Here is a 13,332-nt window from a genome sequence, read left to right as displayed (position 1 = left end):
GGATTTGGCCACAGTCAAAGCAGATTGCTATGCAATGGGACACATCCCCAACATTATTGGGGCTATTGATGGAACACATATTGCATTTCCCCCCCCCCCGGAGAAATGAACAGGTGTTCAGAAATTGAAAGAGCTTTCACTCCATGAATGTGCAGATAGTGTGCCTGGCGGACCAGTACATCTCCCATGTCAGTGCAAAGTATCCTGGGTCTGTGCATGATGCCTTTATCCTGAGGAATAGCAGCATCCCATATGTGATGGGTCAACTCCAGAGGCACTGGGTGTGGCTAATAGGTGAGCCCTGGTTCCCACCCAGTAGGTTGGGTGTATGGGTATGGTGTAAGCCCTAAGGGGGTAGTGTGTGGCTAACAGTTGTCCCTCGATATTTGCAGGTGACTCTGGTTACCCCAACCTCTCATGGCTACTGACCCCTGTGAGGAATCCCAGGACAAGGGCAGAGGAACGTTACAATGAGGCACATGGGCGAACAAAAAGAATCATAGAAAGCACATTCGGCCTCCTGAAGGCCAGGTTTTGTTGCCTCCATCTAACAGGTGGATCCCAGTGCTACTCACCCAAGAAGGTGTGCCAGATCATCGTGGCATGCTGTATGTTGCACAATCTTGCCTTACGTCAGCAGGTGCCTTTTCTGCAGGAGGATAAGGCTGGAGATGGCCGTGTGGCAGCAGTGGACCCTGTGGACAGTGAAGATGAGAAGGCAGAGGATGAGGATGAGGACATCGGGAGTGCAATAATCCGACAGTACTTCCGATGACACACAGGTAAGACACTGTAAATTCACTTTACATTGACAGTATTGTGTTTGACATTGTCACTGGCAGGTTGGTTTGCCACTTCTATGGCCCCTTACTGTACCCTTTGGCATCTCTATTTTCAAATATTTGTGCCCCACTATTGCTCCTGGTGTGTTGACTGCAGCCAACTACAGGCAATTCCTATGTATACATTACTGTACAGTTGTATTGCAGTGTTATAGCTTGTTAAACAAACACATAGTTCAATCATTTGATAGACTCCATACTTGTATTTATTCAAATGGTGTTTATTTAAGTACTAATAAGTAGAGGGGGATGTGCAATGGGCTAGGGTGATGGTGGACGAAAGTCCAGGATACATCCAGTCTATTTGTATTACAGGTGCATTGTCCAAGGGGGCATAGGAAGGGGAGCAATGGCAGTTCAAGGTGGACAGGGTGACAGAGTGGGACACAAGGGTGACAATCAGGAGAGTCTTATTTCCTGGCAGGGTCTTGGCAATAGTCTCTGGCTTCTGCCTGGATCGCAGGGACCGTTTGCGGGGTGGTTCTACTTCTACAGGGGGTGGGGTGCTGGTGGCCTGTTGTTCATGTGGCGGGGCCTCCTGTCCACTAGCGGCAGCGTAGGTGGAAGGCTGTTCATCGGTTTGGCTAGTGTCAGGGGTCCGGTGGTGTGCCACTGCCTCCCTCATGGTGTTGGCCATGTCTTCTAGCGCCCCTGCCATGGTGACCAGGGTGGTGTTGGTGTCCTTCATGTCCTCCCTGATCCCCAGGTACTGTTCCTCCTGCAGCCGCTGGGTCTCCTGCAACTTGTCCAGTATCTGGCCCATCGTCTCCTGGGAATGGTGGTATGCTCCCAGGATGTTGGTGAGTGCCTCCTGGAGAGTCGGGTGGGTACTGTGCTGGTGTTTCCTGAAGGGGGAGGCTCTGTGGTGGTATGGGACTGTGCCTGGGTTATCGACTGTACGGAGATCCCTGATGGGCCAGGTTGGTCATCCAGATACAGGCGTCCAGAGCTGCTGTCATCACTGTGGGCCTCTTCTGGGGGTGGACTGGAAGTTGCTGGCACCTCCTCTCCGGTGTCGTTGGGTGGGGGACCTCTGGGTATGTAAATGCAGTGTTATTGTTTCTGTGTGTGACTTCTTGTGCATGTGTGAGTAGTTATTTTGTGGGCTATGTGATTCTCTCTAGTGACCATGCTTTATTGATGGGTGTCCATGCAAGTCTGTGATGGGGGTTCGTGCATTGGTGTTGCATGCAGGGCTTGGTATTGGGAGGGGTGGGTTGTGATGGTGGGGTATGTGTGAGGTGGTGGAGTGATGGGAGTGGGGGTGAGAGAGGGGGTTTGTGCTTTCATGCAGGTAGGGGGGTGATAGTAATAGAGATATGACTTACCAGAGTCCAGTCCTCCTCCTACTCCTGCCAGGCCCTCAGGATGCATGATTGCCAAGACTTGCTCCTCCCATGTTGTTAGTTGTGGGGGAGGAGGTGGGGGTCCACCGCCAGTCCTCTGTACAGCTATTTGGTGTCTTGCTGCCACGGAACGCACCTTCCACCTCTGCCTGATGTCATCCCTTGTTATGGGGTGCTGTCCCATGGCATTGACCCTGTCCATGATTCTCCGCCATAACTCCATCTTCCTTGCAATGGATGTCTGCTGCACCTGTGATCCGAATAGCTGTGGCTCTACCCGGATGATTTCCTCCACCATAACCCTTAGCTCCTCCTCAGAGAACCTGGGGTGTCGTTGTGGTGCCATGGGTGTAGTGTGAGTGGTGTGGGTGAGGGTGTGTGGGGTGATGTGTTGGGGTATGTGATGTAAGGTGCGTGGATGGTGTATAGGTGATGGTGGTGTGTAGCTGTGGTCTTGTCTGTGGTATTGCTTTCTATCTTGTGGCACTTGCTTGTATTGGTAATGGGTTGTGGGTAGTGTGGGTGGGTGTTTTATAGTGGTGTGGGTGTGTGGGTGTGTTGTGTGTATGTGTGTCAGGTGTGTGTAGTTTGAATTGTCCAATGTAGTGCTGTTTTGTTAGTGTGTGTGTATTTTGAGCGCGGCGGTATGTACCGCCAATGGTTTAGCGCCATTGACTGTCCGCCACAGTGATTCGTGGGTCATAATGCTGTGGGCGTAGTTCTGTTGGCATAACGGTGTGGGTTTTGGTACCGCCAGTTTATCACTGACCTTTGGGTAGGCGGACTTGTGTGTGTGGCTGTATAGTGACGGATTGCTATGTGTGTGTCATAATATGGGTAGTGGTAATCTGCTGCGGCGGCGGTATGTTGGCAGCAGTCAGCATGGCAGTAAGCGGGACTTACCGCCAATGTCATAATGAGGGCCAATGTCTTTTACACATGTGTTATGGAGTGGAGTGGATGTATGTAGTGTGCAGATGAATTTTGTGGGTTGGATTGGAATTGTTAGTTGTGGAATTGTGTGGCATGGAATTGTGTGGAGTGGTTGTGTGGAGTGGAATTATGTGGCATGGTGTGCAGTGGAATTATGTGGGCAGTAATTAGAGTGTACTGGAATTATGTGGAGTGAGATTGTGTGTCATGGAGTGTAATTATGTGGAATGGCATTTGGTGTTGTTTAGTTGTATGTTGTGGAGTTTATTTATGTGGCATGCTGTTGAATTCTGTGGCATGATGTGGTATTCTTTGGTGTGGATTGGATGTATGTGGTGTGTATAAATGTGATGTTGAGTTGAATTATGTCGTTTGTTGCGGAATTATGTGGTGTGGAATGGAAATTTGTGGAGTGGAATTGTGTTGCGTGGAACTGTGTGGTGTTGAGTGAAATTATGCTGATTGCAGTTTACATCTCGGCAGAATTCATTCTATACACCTCAGAGGGAAGAAAAGCAGAGCTGGCTAAAAGTGCCCTCATTACGAGTATGAGCCCACAGATATTGCCACATCTATATTTGGCGGACAATAGTATCCACTGGTAACAGTGCTTGCTGCGGAGACACAGCAGCTCTCAGATTCCAATACGTGTAAATACACCAGTTGCTAAGGCTGCTTTCTGAAGAGATCTCTGAACAACCCAAGTCAAGTGTTTGAATGATGAAAGAGTTAATGGACCAGTCACCTCTGAAGCAGCCATTTAGAATCTTTTCCGAGTGCCTGCATAGGTCCCCGTTCTGAGTTTGCTTTGAGGAGGTATAGGTGGGGGATAAAGCAAAATCACAAACAAGCCAGAGGCGGGCAGCAGCACAGAGTAGCCAGACTTTGCCCTGCTCAGTAACTCATGAATACTGAAGCCTGAGCAGGTGTCGATGCGGGGTAAGGGAGGAGATGAGGAGCAGGGCTGCCCCGTTGAGAGGTGGGTGCGGTGGCTGGGACAGTATAGTCCATCACATCGAAAATTAAACAAATGGTACCCCCGAACATTACTACAGTAAAACTAGTTGCACTTACGACCCTCATGGTGGTCTTGGTGGTGATGCTGGCCAGAGGTGGGTTGTAGAAGTAGAAGATCAGTTGGCCTAGATACAGAAGTGGCACTCTGCAGTGACGGCAGTGAGCGGGACCTAGCCCAGAGCAGGGGTGCTCAGAGAGATTATTTCATAATGAAGGTGGGATAGCGGGTGGTGCGAAGGGGACAACACATAGAGAAATGGTGTGTGGGAAGGGAAAGCAGTAATACTGGTTGCAAACCTCAGCTGCCCATGTACATCAGAACACCAGCCAAGGCAATCTAAAAAAATAGTACCTCAGTTGCATCAGGAGTAGCGGACGAGCACTGATTAAGTTTAATCAATCTGTGTTTGGCCAGTGCTCCACTGCAAGCACTGTAAGTAATGTTTGGGCTGAATTAGCCAATTAGAGACACTGGAATGAAGAGTGGCGCTGCAGCACACAAATGGTAAGCATGGGAGGACTCCAAGCCCTTTTCTGTATAGAACATGGTCTTGCAAGTGAGACGCATGTGATGCAGGCTCGACCCTAAAAAGACAGAGCATCCATTAATTCCCATGCATTCATTCATTCAATTAACATGCAGTGCGGCAGTCTCCCACTATCCTTCTAAGAGTTCATAAAGAAGGAATAGTTAAAAAATTCCCTATTTTACAGGCCGGACATGATGGTTCAATCCTTTTCCACTCTAGATAGCATAGCCTCTCCCCTAGTGAGGTCTGTCAATTAAAGAAGTTTACTTTAAATGTATTAGGGAAATAATATTAACATTAGATGTGCATTTTGTGTGGAGAAAAGGAAAGACCACGCATATCAATATCCAATGTTCCTTCAGTATTGAATCTTTCATAGACTCACATGCTTGAATCTTTCCCGTTGTCGAGGTAGGAGTCCGACATTAATTGTAACTAGTACTAAATTCCGTTGCCTTATATTGTAAATTACATGTCCCATAGGATTGTATTGCAATCCACACAAAAAGGCAGTTTTTAACTGTACACAGGCTCTGCAATGGCAGGCCTGAGACATGTTTGGAAGGCTACCGTAGTGGGTGTCACAACCAGTGCTGCAGGCCCACTAGTAGCATTTGATTTATGGGCCTTTTGCACACATATTGCACTTTACTAGGGACATATTAGTAAATCAAATATGCCAGTCATGGAGAAGCCAATGTTACGATGTTTTAGAGACAGAGCACATGCACTTTAGCACTGTATAGCAGCATTAAAGTTCACAGAGTCCTAAAGCCAGCAAAAAAGAAGTTCATCACGCAGTCAAAACAGGAGATCAGAAAGCAAAAAGGCAGGGGAAACCACTCCAAAAGATACCAGGTATAATAGAAAGCATATAAGGAATTTCTTGATTTTGAACCTTATGAAGAAATTAATGATGAGCAACATACACAAGAACCAATGATGCAGGTCCCTTTAGCTCTAGTGATATATCTTTTTTTTTTTTTTTCAGGACTATTACAAAAGATTTCCTGAAAAAGGAACTATGCCTGTAAACAAGTCAAAACTGGAGTACAACAAGTAGAATTTCCTGCACATCAGAGAAGCCCATTAGTACAGCATAAGAACATGTAACAACCAAGACAGTTGGAGACAATTACTATACATGATGATATAGTTGATCAAGGTGAGGATGAGGAAGGACCTCAAGAAAGTGAAATACCTCAGGATTAAGCAAGGAGCACAGGAAGTGACAGGGATGATTATGTGACACCTATAATGGCCCCTCCAATGCCTCCTGCGGTTAGCTCGCAACCAGAAGATATAGGGGATTATATGCTCTTTTAGAAAGAGCTGCCAAGAGGTTTGATCTAGCAGTCTCTGTTCAGCAAACAAACTGTTTTCTGTATGATTTTAACTAGTCAACCAGAAAAGCAGTGAGATCCATACCAAATGTTGACTGTATTTGGGCTGAGAGCCTTAAAGTAATGAAGAACCCTTCATCTGTCATACCCAGACTTCATAAAAAACACAAGGCACCAAACAATTCATCAGCCTGCTTGGCTGGTCATCTGAAACCAGATTCAGTGGTTATGCAAGCAGCACAAAGAAGATAAAAAAACTGGCAACACCTTGTTCAGCTCCTCCTGATAGGGAGGGCAGGAGATTAGACAATATAGGAAAGCTCTCCACTGCCATGGCGGTGATCACCATAAAGGCATCCGATGCTTTGGCTATACTGAGCAGGTATGCCGGGGAGATGTGGTCAGACTTAATGCAACTTCTTGAATCTTTGCTGAGCTAGAGCTATCCTTTAAGAAGGGGAAAAACATCCTCAGAATTTATAGATTCCACAATGGGTGTAGCTCTCACTGGTTTTAGACAAAAGGCTGGAGCAGGGGTACTGAGTAGACAGGGTTTGCTGAAAGCAACCTCATTCAGAAGTGCAATTAGAAATGTAAGACTTGCCTTACAATGGAGCGGCTCTTTTTGGGAAACACGTTGATGACGCATTACAATCAATAAAGGCTGACACAGAAATGGCAAGGTCGCTTGGAGTGCTTCAACAGAGAAGATTTTAATCATTTTAAGTTGGTAGAGGCATAAGACAATATTCCTTTAGAGGAAGACATCAGCCTTATATATATATATCAGCCACATCAACACCAGCAACAGGGATATCATCAGCAGTTTTCTCAGCAATTTCAATCTCTGACTGCAGCAACTTTATCCAGGCAACCAGGCAGAAGGAGAGCGGCTGCCACAGGGAAAGGACAGAAGTCCTCGAGGACACAGTGATTATTCATTGACACTGGTCACATCTCTCGATTTAGTTCCATTATGATTAAGAGATTCACGCAACCATTATTATAAAAATTGGAAGACCATCTCTTCCTACAGATGGGTTTTGCACATCATTCTGCATGGACACACTCTAGAATTTATTCAGAAACCTCCTTGCAATTTGCCCAACAGGAGGTTGTGCTAACACCTTCGTCTGTTAAGGGAGGAGATACAGGGCCTGATTACAACTTCGGGGGAGGGGATTACTCCGTCCCAAATGTGCCAGATATCCCAATCGCCGAATTACGCGACCATTATATCCTATGGAACTCATAATACAGCGGCGGGATATCCTTCCCATTTGGGATGGAGTAATCCCCTCCGCTGAAGTCGTAATCAGGCCCACTATCGATTATGTTGAAGGGAGCAATAGAAGAAGCCCCACAATATTGCAACTTCTTCCTGCTGAAGAAGAATGGAAAATGGAGACAGGTGTTGGATCTGAGACACCTCAACAAGTACCTCAAAAAATAATGATTCAGAATGATTATGTTACAAGATATCATTCAGTCGATAAACCCAGGGGATCACATGACATTGTTGAACCTTCTGGATGCCTATTTCCACATCCCATACATGTAATGCACATGAGGTATCTCAGAATAGAGGTGGCCAGATGCCACTATCAATTCAAAGTCCTACCGTTTGGATTAAACCCTGCCCCTAGAATATTTACCAAGAGCATGACAACAGTAACAGCTTACCTGAGATGAAATGGCCATCAGGTATTTCCTTACCTAGGTGATTGGCTAATAAAAGCAACTTCGCATCAGGCTGTGGTGAGTTCTATAGAGGCATGCCTTCTGCTTTTTGAAAACCTAGGTGTCCAAATAAACAAAGAGATATTGTGTTTAATTCCAAGCACAAGGATTCCATTTCTGAGGGCAGTTCTGCACACAACAATTTGCAAGGTGTGTCCTACGAAGGAAAGGACTACAAAGATAATAGCATTAGCATCTACCCTATCAAGAAAAAATACACTTCAGTCAGGCAATACAAATAATTTCTAGAAATTGTATTATCATGCATTCCTCTTATCCCAAGATTTCGCTTGTTCACGTGACCACTGAAAAAACAAGTGGACACACAGTGGTCACAAGACAAGGATTAATTTGACGACGTTATCAGTGTACCAAAGGAAATGGGACAGCCTATAAAATGGTGGATGATGAAGGACAACATTTCAGTGGGGTCAACTTTTTTAACCAAACCACCAAGTTATTTTCATGACAACAGATGCGTCCGTGGAAGGTTGGGGAGCACATCTCCAAGACTTGGAAGTGAATCGCAAATGGTCGGATGAGGAAAAAAAGGAGCAGATAAATTTCTTAAAGCTAAAAGCAGAGGCCTTGGGGCTTCAGGCTTTCTTACCAAGACTAAGAGAGTCAGAGATCTTGATTCAAGCAGACAACATGACCACAATGTTTTATCTAAACAAGCAAGGTGTAACAAGATCACACCTGCTATCCACGGAGGCACAGGACATACGGAACTGGAACTCAAACAGAAGGATTCTATGAGAGCAGAGCATGTATAAGGCAAGGAAAACCAGTAGGCGGAAGACTTATGCAGGTCTCTGAAAGTTTGCCATGAATGGGAACTTTCAGAATTTCAGATCAGCAGAATATTCAACAAAGTGAGAACACCATCTCTAGACCTATTGGCTACCCTGACAAACAGAAGATGCCAATATTATGTGAGCAGATTCCTATACAAGGGTTCGGATCATGGGGGATTGTGCTCCAAATATCATAGACAGGAATGTTTACGTAACCCTTTCCGCCCATACCCCTGATTCCAAGAATTCTGAATAAGATGAAAAGAGTGCTGTGCCGCATTATACTGACTGCTCTGGAATGGCCAAGACAATTTTGGTACACAAAACTCATACTAATGTCAGAACAGTATCACATTCGATTCAAACCAGTCCCAGGATTGCTCTCCAGAAACAATGGCCAGCTGATGCACCCGAACCCAGAGACAGTCAATTTAGCAGCCTGGATCCTGGATACAATGAGCTTCACCGGCTGAACATTTTTCAACAATCCAGAGACATACTGGCAAAGACCAGAGCAGAGTCTACAAATAAATCATATGAAGCAAAATGGTTAAGATTCTTTAATTGATGTTCCTCTAACGAGTGTCACCCTTTCTCTGTGACACCTGCACAAGTGTTACCGTACCTGTTATGCTTAGCTAAAACTGGATTGTCTCATAACTCAATCAGAGTAAATCTGGCAGCAGTTATAAGATCCAGGTGTTCCAGAAACCAAAGGTCTCTGTGGGGTTATCTTCCAATTAGAAAATCACCAATTCCTTGGCAGCTGAACACAGTTTTATCTTAACTGATAAGGAAGGTTTTCAAGCCTATACATAAGGCAGACATCAAACATCTTCCATGGAAAACAGCTCTTCTCACAGCCCTTACACCTGTGAGAAGAATCAGTGAAATACAAGCTCTGACAGTTCAGCGGCCATACTTGCAATTCGAAAAAGAGAGTTATCGTAACATACTAATTCTCGCTTCAGCCCTTAAGTGCCTACAGATTTTCACCTCAACTAACCTATTGCCTTAAAAGTAATTTGTTCAAAATCCCTCAAATTAGGCAGAAAGGGCACTTCATACTGTAGATGTTAAAAGGTGTTTTAAATTTTATATAAAAATAACAAAAACTTTCAGACGGTCCAATCAGTTCCTGGTCGGAACGGTCAGGTAGTTTTATGAGATGGTATAGTAAGATAGGTGTTTGCAACCATAGCTTCCTGTCATGAAAAAGCAGGAAGACCACTGGCATCCATGGTTTGCTCCTATTCAACTAAAAGTGTAGCAACCTCTGCAGCTTTATTCGCAGGTGTATCCTTGCCAGACATATGCAGAGCAGCCACAAACAGATATATCTTTACTAGACATTACTGTCTAGATGCAGCAACCAATAATGATGTGCCACTAAGACAGCAATTCTTCTCAGTTTGTTTCAGTGAGGTGAGCTTGTGCTGTTCTTTTAAGAATGTTACTATCCACTGTGATTGTTTTATGGATATATACCTGTTCATATTTCTATTTGTGTATGTGTGTGTGTGTGTATATTTTTACCACACAATCCTTCTCAGCAGCAGGACCACTCAGACACTACTGAATGCTTCAAAAATGTTCATTTGTCAGTATAGGTTCTACATAGAAGGATTGTGTCGTAAAGATGTATTGGGCGTACAGAGCCCGACTCAGACCATCGCACTAGAAGCCTCTGAATTCCAGGTTTCAAGTGGTCAAATATATATATATATATATATATATATATATATATATATATATATATATATATATATATATATATACTACCTAGCTATAGTAGGTCCTTGTTTCCATAGAAAAGGTGTTTTTTTGACTTTCCTATATCTTTGACAAATCTTCACAAAATTCCCCCCAAAAACGTGTTGCAGTGATTTTTGTTGTGTATGGAAAGTTTTGAGGTGATCCGTCAAGTGGGGGCAGAGAAAGGGGGTGATCTAAAAAGTTGCATTTCCCATGTTAATTCCCATAGGACCTTTTGACAAGTCTACAGCCGGAACCACTCTACGGAATTACAGAAAATTTTGGCAGAAAGGTCACTTCCGGTTCACAGATTGATCTTTTGCTAGTTTTTGAGAAATTTAGGGAAATCCAAATTTGTAGTTTTGGCAGCCAACTTGGGACTTCGCTTGAGTAAAAAAGTTTAAAAAAATGAAAAAGGACCAGGGTATAGACATCCTGACCCCTTAGCTCTAGTGGTGGGGTCCCAGAAGGACCCCCCAGGGCAAAAAAAGGCTATTTTTTTAAATTCTACAAAAGCTCACCTGCTTGTTTATCCAACAAGAGTCCACAGTTTTGCACAAAATATCTAACCAACTGAAGTGACTTTATATTGGTTAGTTAGTAAATGCTACCTTGTTTGGGTGAATGGCCAGTGTGCAGGAGGAGGGCCACGCGGCCCCCCTCCCTGGGCCAATCTTGGCCCCTGAGACCCCATTCCCAGGGTCCCAGCCTCCACTAAATGGAGGAGGTGGACGACATGGCCCGCCTCCTTTGGCTAATTTCGTAATATATTACCCACACAGTTTGTGAAAAGTTTTTTCAATTGAGGGTTGCCTAGCTGAGCAGATTCAAGCATGTAAATCTATGAAAGATTCAATACTGGAGAAAAACAAGTTACTTACCTCTACACTCTGGTTCACCTGTTTTGATATCTTTCATGGATTTACATGCGACCCTCCCACCTCCTCTTCAGTCACTCTCGTTGTTGATTCTTAACTTATACATATGTGTATTTTATGCACTCCTGTTTTAAAATCAGAAGTGTGGTGTCACTGAAGAGGAGGAATGAGGCAGAAGCTTATCACTGATTGTCTGAACTTTGGTTCTACTCAAAAAGGTGTGGATCGCTATATAGTCCTATGGGACATGCAATTTACAATTTAAGGCAATGGAATTTACTCCTAGTTACAATTACCATGGGACTCGCACCTCAACGACGGGGAAGTTTCAAGAATGTGAATCTATGAAAGATATCAATAGAGGTGGACCACAGAGCAACTTTGTATTATCCCCTTTCATGGCCATGTGAGAGGATTGTGATCATTCTGCGCAATACAGGGTGTCCCAAGCAGGATGGGACAGATCCTCTTCAATGCCCCCACAATTGCAAAGTACTCATTTTCATTTTCCACCCAGCTGGTATTAGCAGGCAGCACCTAGCTCAAGCAAGGTGTTGTACATCAGGTGCAGGTTGTCTTGACTCTGTTGCAGGATGGGTTCTGTGTATATGGCTCACTATGAAGCAGTCTGTTGCCCAAAAAGGCCATGAAGTGCCAGCCACTTCTTCAATCTGTGCTGGACCTTGAAGGCAGTGATTCACCAAGGGTTTTGTGGCAATCTTACGCCCTCACAAACTCTGCTCTGGTAGGGTCTCCCTTCTTTAGTAATTCCTATAACTTGAGGAGGTAATTTAATTTAAACACTGTGACCTCTAGATCTTCCTTGGAGGTTTTCCCTGGTGGGATCAAGGCATCTGAGTGCTCTCCAGCAGACACAGTAGTGGCGAAGTGCAACTGTGATTTGTTCTGGCTTAGTTATGGTACTGTTCTGGCCCAAGGGATATTGAAAGGCTTCCTGAGGGCTGCAGATGTATGTGGTAACTCAGCCTTCATGAGCTCCAAAGCAAAGGGGTAATTACCCACATAACAATCCCATTATGACATTGTCTTACACATCCACTTTTGCCTGCACAGATTTTTTATTAACCTGCAAGATTATGAAAGCCATTTGGGATTTTTAGAATTAGCACTTTTTGCCAATGGTACCTCAGCAGTAACTTTACTGTGCCTCCTAAATCTAACCAGGACCAATGTTTTTACATGAACCATGGAATGGCTTGCACCATAGTCTCAATAGGTAGTCATTCTTTCGCCATCAGCAGGTAAATTGTGCAAGAATTGGTGAGGTTTTGGTCATTTAGAAGTGGTTTGTGGTGTCTTCTGCCCACGCTACCATGATGACATTGACCACCTAAGTGGGCATGCATTAAGACTTCTGTTCTACATCAAAGATCAGGTTAGAAGTTTCAATGCCTAAGGTATTTGCTGAGCACTTAGGGTTAGCCCTAATGTTGATCTTGCCCCAAAGGTCACAGTAGTTGCCCTTTTACTTGCCCAGCTTAGAAATCAAATGCTTTGAAGTCCAGACGTTGATCCACTTCTCAGTGTTTTCCTTTGTGTCTTTCAGGATCTAAGTATTTGAGGATTTTTGGGCTGGGTGTTTGAGAGATTCACAAAAGTGCTGTGGCTATCCAGCATATAGTCCTTACTCATTCACTATAATTCACCTTTACAGTTTTCACTACAGTTGTGAAAAACAAGTCAGACCTAAAACATGGATCCAAATTACATCTAAGACACTGTTAAATAACAAGAGTAATTGAGGGTGCCCAAGGTCAATTATAGAAAGTTCTGAATGTCCAATTATTGTAGCAAATGAGAGGGGTTGTTATACAGTTTCCACAGATACAAGGTGAGACCAAGTAGGGGCACAGCTGGTTTCAAACCAGTGTGGTTGAAGTTTCCACTTGTTTGGGGTGGAGTGAATTAGGAGTGCAAAAGGTTTCAAGTCAATGCAAATGACAGGGTTCAGGAATTAATCTAGCACTCACAGCAAGGATGACTCAGAGTTTGAAACTTCAGGAGATTGTGTCTCAAAACTGGCGTGTTGAAGTCAAGATTTTCAGTTAATGGAGACACCCTGGAGAATGAAGGCACCTCTTGGACAAACTTTTTTTTACCAGTTTGGACCAGGAACTACCATTCAGACTC

The sequence above is a fragment of the Pleurodeles waltl genome, chromosome 6, assembly GCF_031143425.1.
Source record: "Pleurodeles waltl isolate 20211129_DDA chromosome 6, aPleWal1.hap1.20221129, whole genome shotgun sequence".
Taxonomy (NCBI): domain Eukaryota; kingdom Metazoa; phylum Chordata; class Amphibia; order Caudata; family Salamandridae; genus Pleurodeles; species Pleurodeles waltl.
The sequence above is the reverse complement of the archived record's forward strand: the minus strand, read 5'-3'. Positions refer to the sequence as shown.